This window comes from Trachymyrmex cornetzi, unplaced genomic scaffold (assembly GCF_001594075.2).
Source record: "Trachymyrmex cornetzi isolate Tcor2-1 unplaced genomic scaffold, Tcor1.1 scaffold67, whole genome shotgun sequence".
Classification (NCBI taxonomy): Eukaryota; Metazoa; Arthropoda; class Insecta; order Hymenoptera; family Formicidae; genus Trachymyrmex; species Trachymyrmex cornetzi.
The window spans coordinates 3,719,297-3,745,025 of record NW_017299992.1 but is presented as its reverse complement, the minus strand read 5'-3'; the positions used below and the strand labels follow the sequence as shown (position 1 = coordinate 3,745,025).

Genomic DNA, 25,729 nt, shown 5'->3' with positions numbered 1-25,729 from the left:
TGCTTCCGCAAAATCGAGTGTCACCGACAGCAGCAGCAGAAACTTCCAATATCTCACTAAAAAATCGAGGCAGCAAAATTACTTGGCTATCCTCACGCGCAAGGAGCTTTCCCTTCGACCGTAGTAAATAATCAAACAAAAACTGTGACAGCTTATTCTCGAAACTAAATTTATTTCATAAAAATAATCTAAGAAAGATTTTTATTGTTTCTTTTTGCTTTATACTTACATAATAATTTATAAAGGATTATGTAACTATAATAAAATGTAACTTACAGTTAGTAGTACATGTAAATTGAGGATAAGACTTTACTTTAATATCATTTCATTTAAATTTTTTTAAAACTATACATTTTTATATTCACAATTCAAATGTTTACATAATTTCAAGAATAATAGTACGCATATATTTAATCGTATATTACTTGTTTATTATTACATTATTGCTGCTAATTATACTGTCATTAACATCAGTGTATCAAACTCGCTTTGATTCATTAGGGGGATATATAGACAATTTGATATTATTTTTATTATATAATATTTCTATAGTTTAACAATATTTTAAAAATAAGCGCTTATACATATATATACAATACACAATGTATATATGTATGTATACATATGTATATATATATATATAAAAGTTTCCTAAAATATGTTATAAAATCATAATTTATGTGAATATTTTATATTATCATTATTTATAGCTGTCATTTTTTACGAAAAAAATGTAGATAAATTTCTAAATTTTTCTAGAATAATAAATAAAATAAAAATTTATTCATAAAATTGTTTATTATATATTCTTAGATTATACATAAAATCCTACGCGATAAATATAAGAAAAAAAATGTATAATGTTTCTATGTATAATTATAAACATGTAAAAATATATATATATATTGTGTAAGAGTTTAATATATATATATTATTTAAGATCTTAAAATATAATCAAATTCTACAAATTTATATTTCAGTAATTCGTATATGTTGATCGAATCGGCAAATAAAACGTCAATGGATTTGCCGTACCTCAATAATGAAATTTCTTTAAAGTAGCTTCGAAAAATGAGCATTGATCATTGAAATTCAGAAGACAATTGCAAAAATCGAAATGATCAAGTTCAGGAATAGATCGCTATGGGTTTGTCGTGTCTATAAAAACGCACTCAAGGAAATTGTTATCGATATTGAGGTGGATGCGACCGAAATCGAAAAGCTGATAGCAAAAGACAAGAAACGGAGTCGTGACAGGCATGATTTCACATGGACTTGCCATGTGAGATACCGAGGGAATTCTCTTGAAAGTCAAAAGGCATCGTCCAATAAAGAAACGAATCTAGGAAAAGGTAGCTTAGAAAATCATATGAGAATTCATTAGATACAAACGTTAAATGGGCAAAAAAACTTTTAATGTCAATGCAATTTATAATATAAATAATTTTGATCGTACACACTTAAAAAAAAAATAGAAATATTAATTCAAAAGAAAAGTTGATTTTATGAATAAATCCGGAAAAGAGAATCTAACTGAGGCGAGAGAAACACCGAAGAGAAAACGATTACTTATCTATAAAATCAAATATACGTCAAATACACGTTCATTAAAATTTCTATAGAAAAATCAGAGAGAAGAAAATTTCATTCGATATCAAATATGATTTCAAAGAAATCACGAAATCTTTTCGAAGAATCTGAAGAAGTTTCTTCGAATTATTTTGAAAGAGAAGATGTAATTGTAAGGGGATAATCACACATATAATTTCCGTATTTATTTATGTATAAAAGATGGAGATATTTTGAAAAAAAAATCGCGCTAATCAGCAAATAAATTTTAATATTTCAATTGTAAAAAAAGATAGTAAAGATATTCCTAAATTATACCCCCGATATACCAGATCAATGTTGGAGAAAATATAAAAATATATTAATTATAAAACGAAAAATCTATAATTAAATTTAAAGATGGTAAAAGGCAGGAATATATATACAGATTTAGCATCAATCGATATAGACGAGAGATAAAAATATTTATATTAAATATAAGCAAGGAGATTCTAGAAAATAAACTAGGATTACGAACAATACCGAATTAAATTAGAGAAATTTAAAAAAGGCATCATTTTGAAAAAACAAATAAAATAATACCATTTATAAATTATCCGTTTTAATATAAGTTTCTATCACGAAAATCACATCGACAAAAATTGATAAACTCCACTTGAAATACTTACATAAGAATTTAAATTCCGATATAAATTTGAATAAGCTGATTAAATCAAAACGTACTTTCTCGATTAAAGAAAATTGTTTGACAAAAATCAAGAATTTCCGCTTGAAGTATGGTAAGTCCTGCCAATGAATAAAAACTTAAATTCTAATAATATTAAATAAAAATGGACCAATAAAATGTCCAAAACATAAAAGGTGTTAAATTCTAATGTTTTAAATAAGCGGATCAGACCAAGATATCACAACAGAAGGTAGGTATCACGGCAAATGTATAGGTTCAATGCGTCGGTATTGATTGAAACAAGAGATAACAAGGGATATTTTTAACTAAATCGTATTTATGATCCAAAGAGTAAAAAATTAATGAGAGAAAATTAAATTTCAGAGATTTAATGTCAATACAGTTTTGCCAGCTAATACTTCATAAACTGCTTCACGTAATTTATCAAAGAATTCTAACAATTGGTCTACTAAACAGAACAAAAAAAAAACTTATATTTTGTAGTGACATTCTTTTGTGATATATAAATCTTTTGATAAACATTTATTTCAAATATCTCATATTTATATGCAAAAAAGAATAAAATTAGTTAATTTGAGTCTTACAATATACGGGTTATTCAGAAAGTTCCGCGATAATTTATTAACTCAAAATTATATATAGCTCAGAATATATTTATTACAAAATTATCTGATGTAAAAGCTTAAAGTTTTCCCCAAAAATTCGTTTTTAAAAAATGTTCCTACAATTTTTTGTTACGGAGTTACACGCGGGTTAAATAAAAGAGCGATGATTTTTAACAGAAATATAGAAGCAATCAAAGTTAGAATGCTCCTTTTTACTTAACTCGCGAATAACTCAAGAATAAAAAAATCATAGGATTATTTTTATTTAAAAGAAAAACCGATTTTGTAGAGAAAACTTCAAGTTTTCATAATAAATAGTCGAAAATTTTTTTTACACGTGACAACCTACAAAGGGAGAAGAAAAATTTCTTTTTTTCAGTCTCGTAATTTTTTATATGTAAAAATATTATTAAATTCACATAAAATCAAAAATTATAGTTTCTTGAAAATAGAGATTTCAAGCTTTAAAACTCTTTTTATTTGAATTTCGTTTATTTTTGACAAAGATATTATATATACAAAGATATTATGTATATATTTTGAGCTAATAAAATATCGGAACTTTCTGAACAATCCAATAGTAAAAATATTAACCTTTTTTAATTGATAAATGATAATGTTACGATACTATAATAACACAAATATAACTGTCTTGGTAAATAAAAATTGCGTTCAAGGAATTGACATGATATTGCATTTACTTGTCTCAACTGGTTAGTTTCCGCCATCATGCCATATTTTATTGTTACCTTCAAATATCAGAGATCAAGCAAATATCAAGCCATATCGATAAAAAAGAAAAAATTGGAATTGATTTATATATGTATGTATTTAATGTGTAGCTGTCTCGATAATATCTGCAAAAATAAATAATACAGATTCACAAAGTGTCTCGTTTAAGTAAGTGAACAAAAGTAAAAATTAATCGGCCACGAACACTGCTTTGATTGAACGCGTAGTTTATTAAGACGAACAAAATGCGATCAAGCGACACGCGTATCGAAATCGGACACGGCACTCTCGATTTTCCGTGTCATTTGCGAAATCATATTGGTTTTGCATTGATATGAATACTATGATTGATGACGTGTGTGACCCACTAATAAACAAAGATAGATATCACATATCTCCTTTCTAAAATCATATAAGCTATTTGTCGGTACACAATCAGTTAATAACAATAAGATTATATGTGCGTATATCTAATTTTGATTTAAAAAAATAGAGTTACGAACAAATATTGAAATTTAAAAAATTCGTATTACTTATCTTATGTATTTCTGTTTTTGAAAAGAAATAGCATCTTCTCGAAAATGTGTGTTTACAATAATTTTTATTGATTATCGTTATTTGTTACTAATATTTGTAGTTAAATTCATCGCGGTCTTACGATGTTCTGAATTGAAAAAGATCCCGATTAATCAGTATATATGTCAATCCTTCTTCGAAAAGTTCTAGGATGATTATGGGTGGAGAGTTACTACAACGGGGTTCGTTCATGGATAATAAATCTATCCCTACCATTTCAATCGGTCAGCAGTATATGTACATACATGATGTGTATATCATATACTACCGGACAAAATGGCCATCAGCCACAGTAGCCACCTGTTCGTGCCTGTGGCATTTGTCTTCTGCCTTCTGTTACCATTCATTCATGTCTCGGATTCATACAGTAAGCAACTGATTCTATTTTACATAACAATTTTACAAATAAATATTCGATAAAAAAAACTGTACTTATTTCGCTATCATGATCGATAATAGTGTCAATCGATATTGCATCTTATTTGACATTTTGGAGATAAGCAATGAATTTTGTAATTATATAATAAGGGGATAACTTTTAAAATGTTTAATAAACTTTTAATTCCCTAATTTTCAGAAAAATATTATTTCGAAATGATTACATTTGGAACATTGCAAAAATCATTTAAAACCGCTGAAAATTTATCAATAATTTCATATAATAAATACTATATTTTATATATATTATATTTATAGTATATATCTATAAACATTACAAGCTTAAAGTATTATTTTGATAAATTTTAGACATTTTTTAGGCAATTTAATTTAAGTACATCCAACAGACACATTTTATTAAACTTGAATAACACGACCATGTGATTTCGGACAAAGTTAATGCATTGTAGATATGCGAATACAGAAAGAAATTATTAGGAAATGTCATAATAAGTTACACTGTTACACTACAATCACTGTTATACTATTACCATAGTTTATTACGTAAGATACGACAAACCAAACAAGAAAAACAAAAATCAATTTGAGTTCTATAACTGACGTTATACGGAATCCTTATCTCTATCCGCTTCAGCAAATCGACCAACGCGATCGTAATTATAAAAGAAAAAGATCGGAAGGAAACTAATTGTAAGTCTCTCGCCTTGACAACAAGATTCCAACGATCTTTTTCAATTTTCTTTTTATGTCACCGTTATCACAACGAATCATATTTGATATGACTAAAGATGTATATGTACCTATATCAATCGGCACATTGCCGAAATTATGCTGATTCGTGATAATTTTATTTAAGTCTTATCTCGCCATGTCTGAATCCGTTGAAAATCATCATTTTCACGCTAGCGTCTCGATCAGATTATTCACAGACACGAGTAATTATCGGGAAACGTGTTGGTTAAACGGTAAATTGTACACGCCTGTTTACACTTTATTCCATTCTCTCGGACACCGCGGCAAATGTGCCATGAATTAAATGTATTTTCTTTGCGTTCTCTTTTCAAATGCTTGCATTAATTTTTTTATATCATTTTAGCTTCCGCTAAAATTTAATATCACTATAGATTAGATCGTTAGAAAATTCTATTACGTGAATAAACGACTTTATTTTTTTTCACTTAGTATCCGTGTTACCAATATGTATATATACATATATATAATTAATATATAATTAATATATATATATATAATTAATAATTCTAATTTTGAAATTAGAATTATAAAATTTTATCACATGGGAACAATAAGATCTTAATTTTACTCGTACACTCAAACGAACTTACAAGTGAAATTTTAATTATATGGACTATATATATTGTAGTTGTAAGACATATTTAATAATAAGATATTAGACAATGGTAGGAAAAAAGATAATGTCTCCTCTAATTTTTCCTTAAGGAAAAACTGACACCAAATTGATTAATAGCCCATAACTGAAAGAAATCAGAATATACGCGATCATCGCAAAAGAGACAAAGAAGTTAGAATTATATATGTGTGTATTAATATTATATTAATGTTAAATGTAGAATACAAATAAGAATCTCATCCCCCCCCCCTCTCTCTCTCTCTCTCTCTCTCATAACTATTGTTCTATCTATAATAGTAACTTTGTCACGAGATAAAGACAGCTCATTTATTTGATATTCACTGGATTTCAGCGAAAATCTTTTCGAACAATTAGGTTAAGCCCTGACGTCAATCTCGCAGATAAACTTGAATCCGTTCGAAATGGTTAACATCGATTTTCTATTTCTGTCGCGGTTCGTATCGCGATCGTAACGCGTCGGCTAAAGTCGCGAAGCGTTTCGCATAAAAGTCGTGGCCGAATGCAATCTCCGTACAGCGATAAAGGCTGTCGGATACTTTCAGCTCGTTATATCGATCCGCTCAAAATACGGTGCTAACTTCGTAGATTACAGTTTACTCCGTGTCGTACTCCAGCGTCAAAGGGTAAAGTTGCTTTTTCCCCAACAAAAGCTGGCGCACCCAAAATCTAATTCCATCGTCAGTAGCGGAATATCCTATGCGTCACAAAATAAATTAAATTCTACTAAAAGTGCTACCCATTGGCGAGTTAATGTGAATCGTAATTTCTTTTCTGTTCCTAATTTAATCGAAATCGCACGAGTTTCGCATTAATACATTTTATTAGCGTTATGAATTTTTGTGGCGCTTCTATTTGGCTAAAAATATTTTGATAATACGTCTATAAATTGTGTTTCATAAATTATTTTATTTTTTTTTATATCTGAGAGAAATATGTTTAACATCTAAAATATATTTATATACACACATTACACTCGATGTTTTAAAGATTACTTTATATTTAAATTTTATTGAAAATTAAAAGAAAATGACAGTTATTAATCATGTTTTTGTGAATTCTATTGTATTTTTTCCATTGTCAGTATCCTCTTAAAATATAACAATAACGATAATAATGATAAAATCATATGTTTTCAGAATTAAGCGCAGTATCTCGATTTTGTCGAATGTAGAATCTTTAGCCGAAGTTAATTATCTAAAGATAAATTTTTTATAAAACGTCAAAGTGATAACGATTGCTAAAAAGTTTCCCAGCAAAACTAAATATACAAACGAAAAAGAAAATGATAAAAAATAGCCATGGTGACAGTACATGCATCCGTATGGGCGTGTACGCGAGTCTGACAGTTGACGAATCAAAAGTAAATACCGCGCGATAAATGGACTCTACGCGAGAAACGACTATAACTCCCGTAACGCTTTACTACGTTTTTATCTTTTCGATTACCGTCCATGCCTCGCTAGCAATTAAATATCGTTAAACTGTACCCGATTGTGGCCAAGAGCATGCAACTTCAGCTAGACTATGTTGCCAAAGCGACTCGTTTCATTGTACGTTACGAGCTAATATGTTACGCGAAACTGATTTCTTTTCAAGCATTTATCACCTTCATGCGCTTTTACTGTGCACATAATCTTTTTATACTGCTGTCATATTTAGTCAACGAGATTATAACCAAGAGAACAGATTATTTTATGAGAAAAATCAAATTGATAACAAATAGAAATATAAACTTTGCAGAATATTGAAAAGGAGAAATAATAAACGATAAATTTGGCAAAAGAAATGATTTTATAAAAGACATTGATAAATCTTTTTTAAATAACACGTAGCACACACACACACAGAGAGAGCACAAATGATTATGAATTACAAATAAAAAATACAATTGCAGTAAAAGGTACATATTTATCTATTTGTTAAGAAAATGACTTTGATAATCGTTGACGTAGCTACTTTAGTATAAAACTAACATACCCCCAGTTTAATCTCAAGTTTAATAAACAAGAAAATCAGAAACGATAATGTATGGTAAGAGACATTAAGTGACTCTTTGACAAGAACCCTCAACTTCAAGTACCTACTTCGGTTTATTTCATATTATATGTTCAAAATGTAACTAAGTGGTGATTAAGTCTCGTCTTTAAGGACCAGATACCCAGCGTCAGTCTTGTTTGCAGATTACACCGACTCAAGACAGTTCGAGAAGAACCTCACAGTTCCGAGACACAGAAATACATACAACCATATTCAGCGGTTACCGAATTACAACTGGAAACCACCTGACAAGTACTATGGCCCGAGGTATTCCGGTAAACCGCAGTCAGTCACTGCGTTGATAATACAGGATGTTCATAAAGTTCCTGTTTTAGTTTCTGTTATATCAAACGTCTTATACACATTTAGACTAGTGAACAATAAGTAAATTTATAAAGTATTATAAACAATCTTTTTAAGAAATGAAGCATTACATAAGTTATTTAAAAAATATCATACTCATTCATATAAAGAATATCAAAAGTTAATATGTATCTGCAAAATTAATAATTACAAATTATATAAATAAAAAGGTACATATTTATCTATAAATAGATATTTTTATAGATAAATAAATTTTTAGATAATAAAATTCGTGAAACAACTTATTGTAAATAAAGTTAAGAAGCCAACCGTTTTAACAGGGAAGAATCGACGAAGAAAAACCTGGGGATGGAATTTACAAAACCTGAGGATCCGGAACAAAGGACGGCGGATCCGTGGATAAAGAAAATGCAGGAGATAAGCCGACAGGAAAGAGAAAAATGGGCAACGTATAGAAGAAACGTGAAACTTACCCTCGACGATGTCGAAGAAACTACGAAAGCAGGAAAACTTACGAACGACGAATCGATCCCGGTAAGGACACACAAAAATTGTTCTTTCTGGAAGAACCATTAAATTAACTAGCAGCTTTGGCATTATTATACATCAATACTGAATCTCTAAAAAAATCATAATTAAATTATTAATTCCCAGTGTTCAACAATAATTTTAATATTTAACTTAAATTTTTTTTTAGTAATAAGGATATAGACCAATGTGAGGAAATATCTACAAGTCTATACAGCTTAAAAAAAATTTATTTATTGTCTCTTATGACAAATTGTAAATTAACCTGGGAGTTAATAAAAAGAAACTATTAATATTTTATTAATTTATATTTTATTAACTTTATTAATATATTATAAATTTATATACCATAATACTCTTCTAATAAAAGTATATTTTGTTATAGATGTCAATGTTTTCGAAAAGCGAAAAATATGAAAATATAGAAAGATCGAAACTTCCTATAAAGTTATTTAAAAAAAACAAAACGTTGGAAGCAAATATAGATGTAAGTTATAAAATCAAATTGAAGTAAATTACTAGAATATCTTTAAAGTCAGTTTAATAAAATAATTATTTATTTAATAATTATATATATATATATACATATATATATGTGTGCGTGTGTGTGTGTGTGTGATTTTTTTATTATATGTAACAGCTTGATCCTACCACTTCAAAATCGTTTGTACGGCATCCGTTAATGGATCAAAACAGTGCGGATGTGAAAGACTCTTCTAACAATCGATTCCATTACTCTTCTTGGCCAAACTCAAAACAATCCGCGGCTACAAATATCGATGAAGCATCTAATAAAAACCTCAAAAGCGACGAACGGAATACACAGATGAAAAATTTATCTAAAAAATTCCTTTGGAAAGCAATTCATCAACGACATAAGGACTACGAAATATCCGACATGAAGAGAGATCCGTCCTTACGAAATTCATCTATCGATTACGAGAAAAACAAACTTGAGGAAGATCGTCCGAGTTCCATAATAAATTTATATCCTAAAGAGTCGATCTCACAACAATTGAAAGATTCACATATTCTTAAAAGTAATATAAGTATGCATACAAATTTTATGAAATTTTCAGAAAACAACAACAATGATAAAGAGAATGAAGAGAAAACGGCAAATTCGTTGATGCAAGAAAGCAAGAAGAACGGTAATGTACATTTGCATTCCGAAAAGTCAATTTCACAACAATCGAAAACTTCACATGTCCCTAAAAGTCGCACGAATAAAAATCTTAAAACTTTTTCAGAAACTAAAAGGAATTTAGATCATAAAATTGATTCCAAACTTTTCTCTCAAAATGACAAGGAAATCAATGAGAATAGTAAAAAAGATAACGAAAAGACCATAATAGCGAAATCGTTGGTGTGGAAGATCAAGGAAAAGAAAGATGACGCAAAAGGAAAGGATGTGACAGAAAAACGGAATCACGAAAAATCATTTCATTCTGATAGATGGGGCATGAGCCATCTTTCATCGCCACCTATAGAATTTTTGAAGGATATACCTCGACGATCGAAGCATCAGAAAAATAAGGAACAGACGAAGACAGACGAAAACCACTATATGTTTGGTCGATGGGGTATGAGCGTCGTCTTACCTCCGAAAGATTTCCTCGAGGACATCTCGATGGATCGAGGACACGGAACTGAACGCTTTTCTACGAAAAGAGGGTCAAGGTTGAATGAGATCAAAGGATCTTCCAATGGTCGACCGTTAATTCATCAAAATCGTCGGAATTCGGAAACGGCTCTAGTTCAAAAATTAATGACTAACAAGCCCTATAAGAAATTTGCGGGAACTTTATCTGAAAAAGTTCCAAACAATTTTGATTATTCCCGATATTCAAGTCCCAACTATTGGAGTAATTATCCAAATGCTGATATTAATAATCGCTTATTCTTGAGATTTTTACAAGCTTTGCGATCATATATCTGGCAGGATGATATAGACACACCGATGTTATGTCGTATACGAATTCCATATGCTTCATTTCGTATATAAAAATATTCTTTAATATGTATTTATTTCATTTCAAATTTGTTTTAAAATAAAATAATTGAAATTGAACTTGAATAATTACTCTGTTAAACATAACTGTTGTCAAATAATAATCATCTAAAAATATTAAAAGCATGGATATATTGGTTTAATTAAATTCTTACTCATTCATGTTAAGAGTTGACTAAAGATTTTAATAAAAATATCTTTGTTAGATAATAAATGTATTAATTATTTTTCTTTTGTAATAATATTCCTCTCATGTGCAAACATATATTTTAAATTCATTTTATCATGTTTAAAAAATAATTTTTCATATATCTTTTCATACACTAAAAATACATTGACTCTTTCATGTAAGTACTTTTGATATATCGATACTTATTTAAAAATTATAATAAAAGATACAATATGTTCATTAGTTAATACATATAGTTTTTTCTTGTATGTACACTTGAAAAATTTACAAAAACTACCAGTTAATTTTGTTTTTAGTTATTAAAAATGCACAAAATGGTAAAATATTTAACAAAGAGCCACCATACTATGTAACTGTAACATCATATATAATATCCGTACAGGTAATTTTCATCATGAAAGCAAGATAAGCAGTTGGTTTATTACTAATAATAATATTGTGTTTTGCACAGCACACACACACACACATACACATAAAATAAATTCGAAGTATAAAGATAGTATCAAATAACTTGTCCTTGTGATAAGAAAACAATAAATACAAAATCAGTTTTAAGTTTCAATAATTCACGAACGTAAGAAGTAATTTTTTAAAAATCATATATAATAATATTGTTAAAAATGCAAGAGGAAAGAAAGTTAATCAGAGAGAGAGAGAGAGAGAGAGAGAGAAAATTATTATACGTTATATTTAATTAAATTTTTCAATACGAGATGGTAAAGTAATTCCTGAGCACAACCATAAATTAATATAATCAGTCTATTAAAGCAGCATGTTGACATTTGTGGCATCGTGATATCGTAATACCTAATTTACAACTTCGCATCATATAACCATGTAATCCTAGTTTATGTACCCACGTTAATCGAACAAATAGACATGTTGTTTGATAATATCTCTTGTTCTTTCTGCAGTTGCGTATATCTTTTTTCGTCACATTCTTTGTTACAACGAGGCAACATAAAAGTCGTCGAGAAGAAATACGTAGAAAGTAAAATGACATTCCACTAGGATAAGCCCCGAAAAGGGAATCGTTCATAGGGAAGAAATTCTCGGACATGGTAATAAATCCGCAATGTTAAAAACACGTGACAAACTGCACATCGTTAGATTTTTATCATGTACAACTATACTGTTGAATATTTGTATACAAATAATACTACATAAATAATACTTATTTTCGTTTTATATTATGTCCAATACTTCTTGTTGCATTATTATGCTTTTCTCTATATACAAAAGCATCAGCGAATATATAAAAATACAAATATATAGTTAATCCATTGTTTTGTTTATTTCTTTTAATATTTGACATTTTTCAATTATTTTTAAATCATGTTAAAAAATATAATTTACTTTTCAATTATTTTATATTATTTTAACCTCATGCATAAAAAATTTATAATAAAAATATACAAATTTTAAAGATAAATTTATAAAAACTTTTTTATAAAATAAAATTAAACTTGTAATATAAAAAAAAACATGTTACAACATATTTTATTATTTAAATAATAATGTGTATTAAGGAATTTTTTAACATGAAGGTTTAAAGTGATGTTATTATTTTTGTTATTTTATCAATAGTCATATTTGCGAAAATATAAAATAAAAGTATTAAAATATAAAATGCAAATATATATGATATAAAAATCGATCATTAAATATCATATTCTATCATTATTATTAGAAACTCCGTATTCTGTCATCAGCAGCATTTCTAATTTGCAGCCAATACGGCTACTATAATGCATGTAGAAATTCTTTATGTTGAATGATCTCGTCAAATAAATTTCTGAATGTTTTAATTTCCGATAAACCATTCATTCCAGCACATAATAGATATACGATATTGGAAACTAATTTTATATTTTGGTGACTTGCAGTGATGACATGTAATTATATAATGTACTATCAGTATCAAAAGTCATTATGAAATTATTTTCCGGTAATAATTTTAATGATCGAAGATAATAACAATACTATCCCACAAATAATTTCAAAATATTTTTAGAATAAAAAATAGCAAAAATTTAAAAAAGAACAGAAACAATAATTTTCTTGAGTTAAAAGATCATAATTATTTGATATAAATAAAATAGCGAAAAATTATACTGGGAATAAATTCGCGAACATTAAATTAATGGTTATATTCTACACATTGTCTGAAATGTTAGATCGCAATTCATCTTTCAAAAGCACAAATTTGCGGCTTCGAATGAGCAAACGTCACGACAGAGCTTTTACGTGAACTAACAAAAATGATCGGCTGCACGATTGAGTAGTATTACAGGTTCTGACATGTAAAATTATAAACTATTTCAGCGTAAAAATCGATTAATTCAAAATGTTTAAATTGTGCAAGTTACATATTAACGAAGATATGACAATATTATTTCTATTATTCAACTTTTCAAGTGAACTCAAGTATTCTATTGTCAGTTAAAAATCAATATTGTTATAATTGAGTTCATGGCAATATTAATTCATGTGGCTAGTTACAGTTTTAGTCCACACTCATCTACTTCCTCTACAAAAAACAATCGAATAATGATAGATCTAAAGATCAATTTAATTACATTAGAGAAACTGATATGTATGAAATTGTTGTTTTGATATGTTAATTAATTAATTGTTCATATCGGCTAAAGAGAAAATAATGTTTGCTAAAATTATTTTTAAAAATCAAGAAAACAGACTATGAATAAGATAAGACAAAATAAAAGGAGTAAAAGTACAATTGATGATTCTGAGATAGCAGAAAACTACAGGTCTTCTCGCAGAAAGTTCTTGCTATCACGCGAACGCTCTCCAATTAAAATTACACAGATGTTCTTTTTACGTTTCAGTTGTAACTGACGGATGTTTGCAGATCTTCACTAACCGATATACCGCGTAAAAAACCAAGTAGTTAAATCTCGAAAGGAAAACTACCTCATTTTATTTAGAGAAATTGTATTGCTCAGAAAAAATGTGAAATATATGAAGTATAATTTATTCCATATCAAGATTGTCTCGATAGAGAGAGAAAAAAGTTTCAATGATGTTCTCATTCGAGCATTAGTATAATTGTGTCATTAGTAATATTTTTCAATAAATAAATATAAACAATATTTCAATAAATAAATATAAACAAACACAATCAATTCTGCTAAAAAATATTCTTAAAATAGAATATTTTTCAAATAGAAATATAAATAACGCACAAAAGATTGCAATTTTATAACATAAAATGACAAAAGACTTATCGTATACTTAAAATATTCGTTTTACATATTCGTATCGATAAATATTTTAATTCATGCGCTATCAAAATTAAAGGAGAAAATTCGAGGCTATTTTCAATGAAAGAAATTATTAAAATTATTCGAAACGGACTTATTACTATAAAACGAAGAGGAAGAGTGAAAAGGAGTATCGGTGGAAAAGCTGAAAAAATCATTGTTTTATGTTACGCCATAGAATAAATAAAATTTCTATTGCTATCAATCGTAAAGAGGAAGTTGAAGATACATTTTTCCGGAGCAGCTTCTTCCAAAATATGTTTTCTATACCAAAACGTAGGTAATTCCTGTTTTACGTCGCACCTCGTCAATTGCGTCTGTACAATATTGAACTAACTCATAAATTCATATCATAAATCACAAAAATATTTGTGAAGTAATATTACGTGTCCTGAGTAAATGCAAAATATATTTTTTTTATATGTAATATTTCTTATTTGTCATTTAGAAAATTATTAGTTAGTATAATGACACGTATAAAAATTAGTAGATACATTTTTGTGATAATTTCATTTGTTCTTATTAATAATTTAATAATGATTTTACTATCATTGTTAATAAAATGGATATAATAGGAAGACGTACCTAATCTATATTCCGTTTATAAAAGATTGTCAGCAATATTATATGTCTAAAATAAATACCGAGAGCTTCGAAAATCAGAAGACCTGAATATAAGTAAAGATAAAAATTGAATGCTTTTACGAGTATTCTATTTACAGACGGGAAGCATCAATCTTGAAAGGTCGAAGATGAAATAGAACGGCCACTTTTGAACAGATCAGCGAAATATGAGCATGAACTTGTTGGAAAAGTCTGATCCCTCACTTACTAATATTATTTTATCCTCTCATCTCATATCTCTCAACTCACTAGTATTTATTCCTCGTTAAATTAAATAAAAAATCATATATCACACACGCAAAGTGTGTGTGTGTGTGTGTGTGTGTATGTGTGTGTGTAATATTTTAATATATTAAATATGCATGATAAAAATAAATAAAAAGAATGAATTCGTTTTAACAAACAATACGATTTTTTTTAAATAAATAGTGTAACTTATCTTGAAACATGTAGATGTAACAATTGATACAATGGTTCAGAGATACAATGGTAGGTCCATTCTAGAACCACGCATATGTTCATAATTATGTATATATCGAAAGTAGAGGCAAACAAACAACACATAGATGTGCGCTTGTCTTGTGTAATATAAAATGCAATTGTGTGTGTGTGTGTGTGTGTGTGTGTGCGCGCCTGGTTTTTATGAAAAGAGTTCTACTACTGGCTTGGCTCATGCAGGCCAATTATGACAGCTTGGTGCATGACATTAACAACTCGCTTTTACATTTTAACGCAATAATTGCACCGCAAACGATCATTTCTCATTTTCCTGCGGTGTGGCATCGGCTTCAGAAAAACAAACATTACGCTCGTCGACAACGTCCTGTTATTCTCGCAGCATTATGGTCTATAATGGTCGTAGGACGCAAATCTCGTGCGAATGACTTGTTGACTGACGCGGAATAACGTTGCGCATTGGTCAATTAGAATTAAACGTAGAGTCATTTAACTATAGTGTAATGGACTAATAATAACATCATTAACAAAGGTGAACGAAGAGCGATACCTCATCCAAATTGCTTTATTTTGTGTCATAAATAAAAAAACTAAATAATCATATTCAATATTTAAAAATATGAATTGTAAATATTTTACTTTTGATTAAAAAAACTCAAACTAAAAAATGAAAACAGGAATATTAACCATAATTAAATTTCTAGGAAAAAAAATCAATTATGTCTGTCTTACACACATTCACATCTGTATCCTATATTCTGGATATGTATCTGATGTGGATCAGCTACTACCAAGACGCTTTGCACATTTGTCCATGTGCACACCTGCGGCAAGTAGCGATAATAATCATATCTTGCGTATGCATCTGATAATGCTAATATTGATCTATAATTATATATAGCAAACGATCGATTCCTATAACGCAGACCGTAATATTGCATTATTATATCATTAGGGTAGCAATTAATACATATCATATGGTGTCATCTTCATGATGTCATTTTTGTCATAAGTATCAACAATCTACAAAATGACAAAAATTTATTCAATTTTAGAGAGATATGTGATATTTTTTTTTTTTATTCCGAATACAACGAAACATTTTTACAAGTAAAGTTACCGCGCAGTAACGTAATATGCCGGCGCAATAAATTTTTATTTCTTTTTAGATCCATTCGATTACACACACACACACACACATATGTATAGTATACATATATATTTTATATATATATATTTGTTAATTAAAATGTTACATAAATTTAATTTTTTTTTTCACAAAATATGATATGATAATATTCGTTTGACGAAACGAAAAACAGTCCAAGATTACATTTTCCACTAGTGGTTTCAGTAGAGAGAGAGAGAGAGAGAGAGAGAGAGAGAGAGAGAGAGAATATTTCTCAAATGTTCTTAACATTTAATTAGGAAATTGTAGTTTTCATTACCGCTGCCACAAACATACTGCGCAATGACATATGCGGAATTCGCCTGTGATGTATCGAATTGCACAATCGTGAATACCATAGGGACAAACCAAGCTAATATTCCGGCGTCCATATTACGAGCTAAGTTAAGCTCGTCGTCTCCATTCGCTTAGGCTTCCCGTATGAAACAATCGGCTCGCATCTTAATTACACGGCCATAATTTAGCAGTCGGCGCGTCCTCGAACAGGTATTCGACCCATGCGAAATGTATGCGGGTCTGCGGATTATAGTTCGTCCTGCGAGAGACGATTACGGCAAACAATGCCGACGATATCGAGTGCCACGACAACTACCGTTCTCACTGCTCTCACTTCTCTAATATAAGCGGAACTGTGCTTTGCCTTCAAACGCGGAAATAACAACGAGTTAACGTGCATCGTTCACGTGTATGGTGGATCGTTTATTTTCTATTACGCAACAGCGTCTTCTGCTGATGCCTTATCTGCATACAATACAATGGTAAGCTTGCTTAATTACGCGAATAAATTCGCTCGTTGTGAGTGCTGTCGGAAGAAAACGTTTCTCTTCAAAAACCTGCTTCTTTGCTCTTTTGAAAATAAGTTGATTACTCAGAACTTACTGCCCAGAAGAGATTAGCATTTTTCCACTAGAATTATCGCAACAATGCAAACTAAATGGTTTGAAGAGATAAACTCGCATATATTAACTTTCTTAGCTCTTCTCTCTGAAGCGGTATATATTACTATAATAACATTAAATACTTTCAGCGTAAAAAAAGAAACATTATTCATTCGCGAAAAATCAAAAGAGATATCCTTAATAAACTCATAATAAATGTATAGATTTAAGAAAAAAATTATTCTAAAAAGTAATTCTAAAACAGAACAATAAATAAATAAACACATCATATTTTTTTAATTACTAAGTATCCATATTTAATTTATTAACTAAAAGCGTATAGTTAAAAGAGAGAAAAATTTAATATCGCAATGAATTAAATCAACATATCTATGTTATTAAAGATGTTCTAAATGTTATATGTATATCATGATGAAAAAGAGATCATTATAATGAACACTTACCCATAACGCATAACCGACCAAGCATGTGAGAAATGCTATCATAATTCCGTACATCGTAGGTAAAGTATCTTGAACGCATTGTCCTTTTTCCATGCTGATTTTCTCAACAAAGCACAAAACAGGAATGTATGTTGCGTTAATTTCGATCAATCGATCGTCCTAGTCCCGAATACTTCTTTCGTCGAGGAGCATTCGCTGTGTATAAATAACAACTCGAGTGCCCGTTGTTCGGTAAGAGTATATCGATAAATCTGGCCCTTGGTGCAGCTATTTGCTAGAAAAGCGTTCGACGAGGAAACACGAGTAGAGCTACAAACAGGAGGAAGGGACGATAGAGAAGAGAAGCGGAGAAGACGTCGGAGGAAGAAACAAGACGGCTCTCGTCGAGTTCTCAAGGGAAAGATTTATAGTGGTTGCCTCTATCGAATACTATTTCTAACGCGGGAAACACTCGACATCGCGAAACGAGCCTTTTTTCACATTATTACGTTATACTTTTTGTTAAATTTTCATTTTTTCCGGATTATGAAGAAAAATAACCCTTTATATCATGTCGTTCCACTGCAGTTACGAAGTTTGAAACTTAATCAAAAGTTATAATATTGACGGAAAAAGTTAAAAACGGCGGTAAATAAGAATTGAATTTAGATGCAATTAGATATTTATTCTACATATTGTTCGTCATCGCGCAGTTACCACAATTTCAAAATTCATAGAAAACATTTCTTAAACAAAATCGGATATCACAAATTTCTTACTCAATAACTTTCTCTAAGTATATAACTTTTAATTAATTTATTTTATACGAATGTTTAAATTAATATTACATAAATCTATAAATATTATCGGTGACAAGAAAATAACTGTACTAAATAAAGTATATAAAATAATTTTATATATGTATATAGATATAAACGTGCGCGCGCGTGTGTGTGTGTGTGAATACAGATAGGGTAGGGTGAGACTATTCCGTCAGTTTCAACTTTAAAGTAATATGAAAATTTACGATGGCAATCAAAATATCTCTTTGCAGTGACATGCTTACAGCTACATTGTATAATCATATTTTTTTCCTCGAGTACAAGCACAAACATTTTAAATAATCAATATGCTGTTCAGAAGCACAAACATTATCGCGATAAATGGACCCGCTTTACTTTATAATATACTTACACGGTTTTGCTAATAAATTATAAAAATTTTTGCACTTTTCATTCACATTTCATATTTTGGGATTAAAATAGATTTTGAGATTATCTCAACGATGTGTTTATTAATTAAGCGGATAAAAGATTCACTCATCGAGGATAAATGGATGAGATATCAGTTAAAGATTAAGACAGATCAAAATTGCAATGACCCATCTGTGTCATTTCACACCAACGATGCTACAATTCGTTTCCAACAATGAAGCCGTCTCCGAGCATCCATCTCAGAGAATCGTCGGTGACATAGAAAAGGAAAGCGCTCTCTTCTCTCTCTTTTTCTTTCTCTTGACATTTGAAAGTTCACTTGGCAGCGAGACGGATGGGAAGATTCCGTATCCGTACGATTGCCGGTCGATCACCGTCAGTGAGTTCGTGAGGAAAACGCGAGGTTGAAGAGTCGAGGTGTAAAATTCCACCTTTTGAACAAAGCACGAACGACCACTGGTTTCTAGTTTTGGCTAGCGTTTCTGGTTACTCTCAGACGCGCTAGACGCGGAAACGCGTATTAATAGTCCGACAGAAACGGAATCTGGGTTGGTCAGAATGTGCGAAGAGAACAGACGAACAGACAGACACCCGATGGTGGTTGCGGACGGACGTGCAAGATATCTGTACTCTCAAGATGGATTTAGTACCGATTCATTTGCTTTAACAAATGTACGAATGGTATCAATCAGTGTCAAAAAGACTACAAACGTATCAATTATGTGGTCCGGCAAAATATAAGAACATGTTTATATACGTAAATTTAATCCGCGTGTGGGGACATAGAATATTACGAAAATATATAAATTACAATATAAAATAGGATACAACTATAATATATCACTATCTATTATCAAATTACTGCATCGAATTGTTGTCCACACTTTGATGATTCAAATGCAATCCTATATAGCGTTAGCGAGATAATTGCAGTGGATATCGATAAACGTACACATGCAAAAAAGTAAATGATGTGTCAATAGTAATTTCAAATTCAATTACAATGAACAATCCACATAGCCTTATCATTGTGGCTACTCTTTCATGATCAGATAGTTCAATTGTAAAGTGAGCATATTGCTTGTCGCAGTAACGACGTGATATATAGACATTTGTAAACAACTCATTCAACGTTCGCCGTTTTACGACGCATTTATTATGTACTCATTTGTATTTGCTGACTCTGTATTCAACAAGACATTCAAAAGAAATCTCATCATGAGAGAAATCGCCTTTTCAATTTAAATTTTTCATTACCCAAGAGCGTCAACGCGCTCGCGCGGTAAAATAATACACATTTCATGTGCAAATAAGTGACAATAAAAATATAATGCAGTAACACTGATACCTCATTGATATGTCATTTTCATGGCAAAAATAAATAGAAATAAATGTAATAAGAGAATGAATAAGATAAATAAGATTACACTAGTGAATTAACTCATGTACTCAAAATGTTGTATAAAAATCCGTGCAGTAAACGAACTTTTAATTCAAATTCGTGTAAAATTGTACGAGTGACAGGTCTATTGAATAATGGAAAAAAATTTTGTTCAATTCTTTCTAGCCAAAAGATGATCTTGCGAACTCCAGATCAATGTTCGCGCATAAAACGCAATTTGGCTGATGTCAAGCCGTCGTGACCACCAACGTCGTGTCGTTGCTGTTGCTGCTACTACTGACGGTGGCGTAACAAAATTTAATTGGATTTATCGATCGGTTTTCTCATTCCCATTCCCGCACGTCCCGGCAATTGGAGGCTAGCGCGTCCTCATTGCAGGTGATCCCTTGACGCCGTTGCACCGATAGCGAACAGCGCGAAAATTCGCCGACAATCGGTATAATCGACGTCGTAAGCCCGACAACCGATGATTTTCCATTCGCTTGATCATGGACAGCGCGCGCCTATAAAGATCGTGTAAACGTTGATAGCCATGTCGATAGCCTAAGCTGGCTCATCGCGCAACAAACGATATACGTTTACCGATTTACCTGTCCCGAAACCGTATAAATCCATTCCTATAGCAGTTAAAGAATTTGGGGCATTTGCATTATGTATGCAAATTTTGCAAAAGTTGACAACAATATTGCCAAAATTATAGAATATCACACAATGTTATATGTTCTTCATTGCGATAATGCTCTGATCAAACGCAATGTCAAAGTCAATATAATTGTAATGCAAAAAGCATATACAATATATTTAACTGCCTTCATAAAGGATTCCAAAATACACATAAAAATACATGCATTACGAATATTTTGTATGTCTATATATATATATATATGTATATGTTATTTGCAATCATGTTTAGAACGTACTTTATAAGATAAAGCCCAATAAGCGATTTAAGATAAATATCAATATGAATATCGATTCAAGTAGTAGTATATTATAAATTCGAGGAAATATTTCGAAAGAAAATGCAAGGAATGTCAAGTTATTGAAATGGATGTATCAAATGTTCCTAAAAAGTAAACAAAAACCCTATACAAACTCGCCAAGGAGGCTGATACGTTTCAAACATTGCCATGTTTCTGACAGTTCGAAATTTGAGAACTGTCACGTGTAGTTTTCGCAATGCGTTTGCTTAGTGAAGACGACGTGCCGTTGAAAGAATCAATAATAATATGATACACAAATATGTATATTATGTATACTCAGCAAATAGAAAATAATATATCTACAAGTATGTGCGTATAAAATAAAGTGGTAGAAATATAAAGAAACATCTAAAATGAAAATACATATCCTGATTTAGTATTAATGGGACACTTTAATTTAAATAATAATTTAATGTTTATAGTTACAAAGAGCAATAAATTTAGACATAAATTATATGGAGATATATTAAAAATAGTTAAAATAAAATAGATATAATATTTTACTCTAAAAAAAGCTTAGATGATACATGTCAACTTTGTTCGCTCATAAATATTCTTATAAAGCATAAAGAGTGAGAGAAATTTTAATTAAAATTTTTGAACGTAAGTAAAAATAATTCCATTCTTAACAATTGCCAAAAACAAATTTCTAACATATTCATTGAAGATAAAGAAGAGACAGATATAATCGATGTGAATAATATTTTATCAGTAGTCGGTACAATACCATCTGCAGCAGTTCAACACAGCTGCAGATGGTAAAGTAGATTTCTGTACACAAACAAAAATTTCTGCTTATAAATTACTTACCGATTGAAGAAATAGAAGATACATAAATAAGAAGCAAAATAGTAACAATTAACTTTTTAGATAATTAGCTTCGTTAAATGTTAAAATTTAATATAAAACTCAACCAATCTTTTTACTTAAAAATTTACAAAGTATATTTTTTTAATAAGAAAAAACTTTAAAAGTATTATTCTATAAATACGCGTATGTACATAGCAGTTACCCAAGAAAGTATAACGGAGGGAGATCATGTAGAGAAATCAATTCTATGTAAATTAAAAAGGTGCGGCAGAGAAAATTCTTAGCTATACATCCCGATATATTACCACATACATGCAACTATTCGACTACAGTATACACAGATACTTTTCAGTGAATATGTACAAATATACATTAAAAAAACCAAAAAATTATTTCAAAACATAATGAATAGAATATAAACATAGAATAGAATGTTTGATCCTAAAATATTCCTTGTTTAATACAGTAGAATAGAATAGTTTATCATATATTCAATCGTCTTTATAATATACATAAACTATGATGTAAATTAAAAAAGATATAGTCTCTTTTGAAGAAAAATATTTAAAAATTAAATAATTTCATGCAATCTTTATATAAATTTCATATAATTATTTATAAGAGTAATTATTTCAATATATTTCATTATTTGGAATAATTCTTATACATTAAACGAAATTACGAACTAATTTGAAAGCACTATAAAATAATATGAACAAAAAAATTTCCACTAATGTATACTATAAAAATCACATAATATCTATGATTTGAACGAGGAACTATTTCACGACGTTAAACAAGACGATATAATGATAAACTAATAATTGTTACTGCCATTTATTCAAATTGTAAAGTTATATACACCACTCAAGAGGATCATAATAAAATCGAAACGATTGGAATTAAAAAAAAAAATTTTTTTTTAAAGAAAGAGCATATTTTATTAAGTATCAGCATAATAGATCTGCAGCTCGATTTTTTTAGTCCTTAATTGCTTAGATGATTTTGTATTTATTTAGAGTTTAAAATTATATTTAAAATTATAATTACTTTTTTATATTTTTATGAAATTTATGAAATAGCACGAGATGTTGTATTCTGCTTAATGAGAGTTAAACGAGGTGGAAAATGTTATTATCAATTTTTTGTGTTTGCGTTCGTAGATAACAAGATTTATCAGAATCATGAGATATAAACGCCCATAATCATGGTGTTTTATTGACAGGGATAACGTTAAGATGCGAGCTAGCTTAGCTTTTTGCTAGCCGACTACCTCTTACCCATCATCAAGTCACCTCTGCACTTTGACGACAAGGGAAAAAACTTGAGTCGTTAAGATCCTGTCGCATTACGTATCTCGGATGACAAGTGAGTGCATTGACTTTTTCACAGTATGGAAGTTATTACTCTAAAATTACGTTTTGCCACGTATTCTCATACGCGATCGTGAAATTATTTGCTTTTAAGAAAAGCCATTAAGTAAATACATATTGAATAAAAAGTTTATATAAATGAAAGTCAAGAATTATTAAAAGTGAAAAATTCGATATACATATAACAATTATAATGCAAATATATTAACTTTTTAACCAGCGAAACAATAGAATAGAGAAAACAATGACAGAGGTGCATAAAAATGACTATCGTAGCTTAAACTATACTTATATGGCAACTTGTTGAAGTGGTAACCTGTTTTAGAAGAGCTGTTTTCTATGCCCATTTACCTACTCTCCAAGAATCTACCAAATTAGGCAAGAGAGATGCATAATTCAGTTTATCAATCTTACAATTAATCACTTCGCAAATTCACAAATAATCGCATCTCGTCGAACATTAAATTTAAAATTTAACCAAAAGCTTTTTAAAAAAGTGTCATTTAATCATATTTCGTTAAAAACAATAAGATTATTTCTACAAACTAATATCTTTGTGTATATCATTCTTGAGATAATAGCTGAAATGTTGAATTTTTCTCGTGCTTATTGAAACGTGCTGATTTTAAAACTTGATAGAATGAGCTTACCACCGATGTAGTCGTCCGAACACCAGGAACCTTCTGTCTTCCGAGACCGGTGAGCCCTCCAAGACATCTCCTGGTGCATTCAGGATCGTTGTCCTCGCATATAGGGCATCCCGCAGTGGAGGCACCGCCTCGCTCTCTGAGGACATGATTGCTGCTAGTCGTGTAACCTTGGTCGGAACTGGCGTTCGAGTTTGGCCTGGAGTCGTCGGAGCTGTCGAATGGCTTAATGTTTCTCGGCCGATGGATGATTCCCACCGGCTCCCATATCTCACTGGTCGACGACGCGTAATAATTGTTCTCCTTGGTCTCGCGACTTCTCTCGTCAACGACTTTACCGCCACGAGCGACGGTGACCTCTTCCTTCGTCACAATAGACGATTTTACGCTTAAGGATGTCTCGAGTCGCACTGGGGCCCTTTAGACGTCAACCACGTCAATTTACAAGATAGCAGTGTGGATTTTATACGAAATGTGCACTTCGAATAAAATATGAATTTGCGAGGAACAAATTACAGTAAGTGTTTACTGTCAAAATATATAATTAAAATAATACAATATCGTACAATATTATATACCGTCCACATAAGTATAGTAATAAAGTACAATATCATAACTAAGCTAACTCGGATAAATAAAAAATACAAGATACACGTCAAACAGTAAAATTGTCATTTTACATTAACGTAAAATTATAATATAAAAACCAATATTTTCATGTACGATAATTCACGTATATTTGACCGAAAAGAAAGAAAAATACGAGTAAATATACGGGATATACGAGTAAATACAATATGCACAGTAGGAAAAGATCCACAATGCTACCTTAGAATCCCAGCCTTGACAAGAATCTGGTTGAGAAGATCGCACGGTGGGACCTGCCCGGTTATCATGGCTTCTCGTATAGCGACTCCGTCCGGCCCCTCGAGAGGGATCGGTACACCGTTTATCAGTAGGACTTCCTCTTCTCTCACGCAGGACTTTTTCTCGCAGTCCACGACCTTGACACCAGGCCCGAGTATAGACTCCACCGTCGATTGAATCTCGTGGTCATCCATTCCTGAGAAGTACGTCTCTTTCTCGTATTCGTGATTTTTTTATTATTATTGACACCTCGTGCGAAAATCGGATATTGAATAATTAATACTTTATTCATACTTTATTATGCTTTAAGGTGTAAATTATTATATTTAAGATCAAAATTAAATGTCTTTCTTAATTCTAATATCAAGAGAATATTCGAAAGATTTAGTGAGCATCACGCAATAACAACGTTATTGTAGCGCCAATCGTACAAATATTAATGTCCTGTCAGATTCGTGAAGCTAGAATAGATAGAATTGTGAAAGAATTATACTTGCACACCAAGGTGCG

General features: G+C 30.3%; 1 protein-coding gene and 1 pseudogene across 1 annotated transcript in view; one reads left to right on the top strand and one right to left on the bottom strand.

Moving 5' to 3' along the window:
- LOC108767365 (uncharacterized) overlaps nucleotides 1-25,729 on the bottom strand; it is a 294,935-nt gene that overhangs the window by 190,445 nt on the left and 78,761 nt on the right. The window lies entirely within an intron of this gene.
- Nucleotides 4,447-10,578, top strand: LOC108767366 (uncharacterized; annotated as a pseudogene).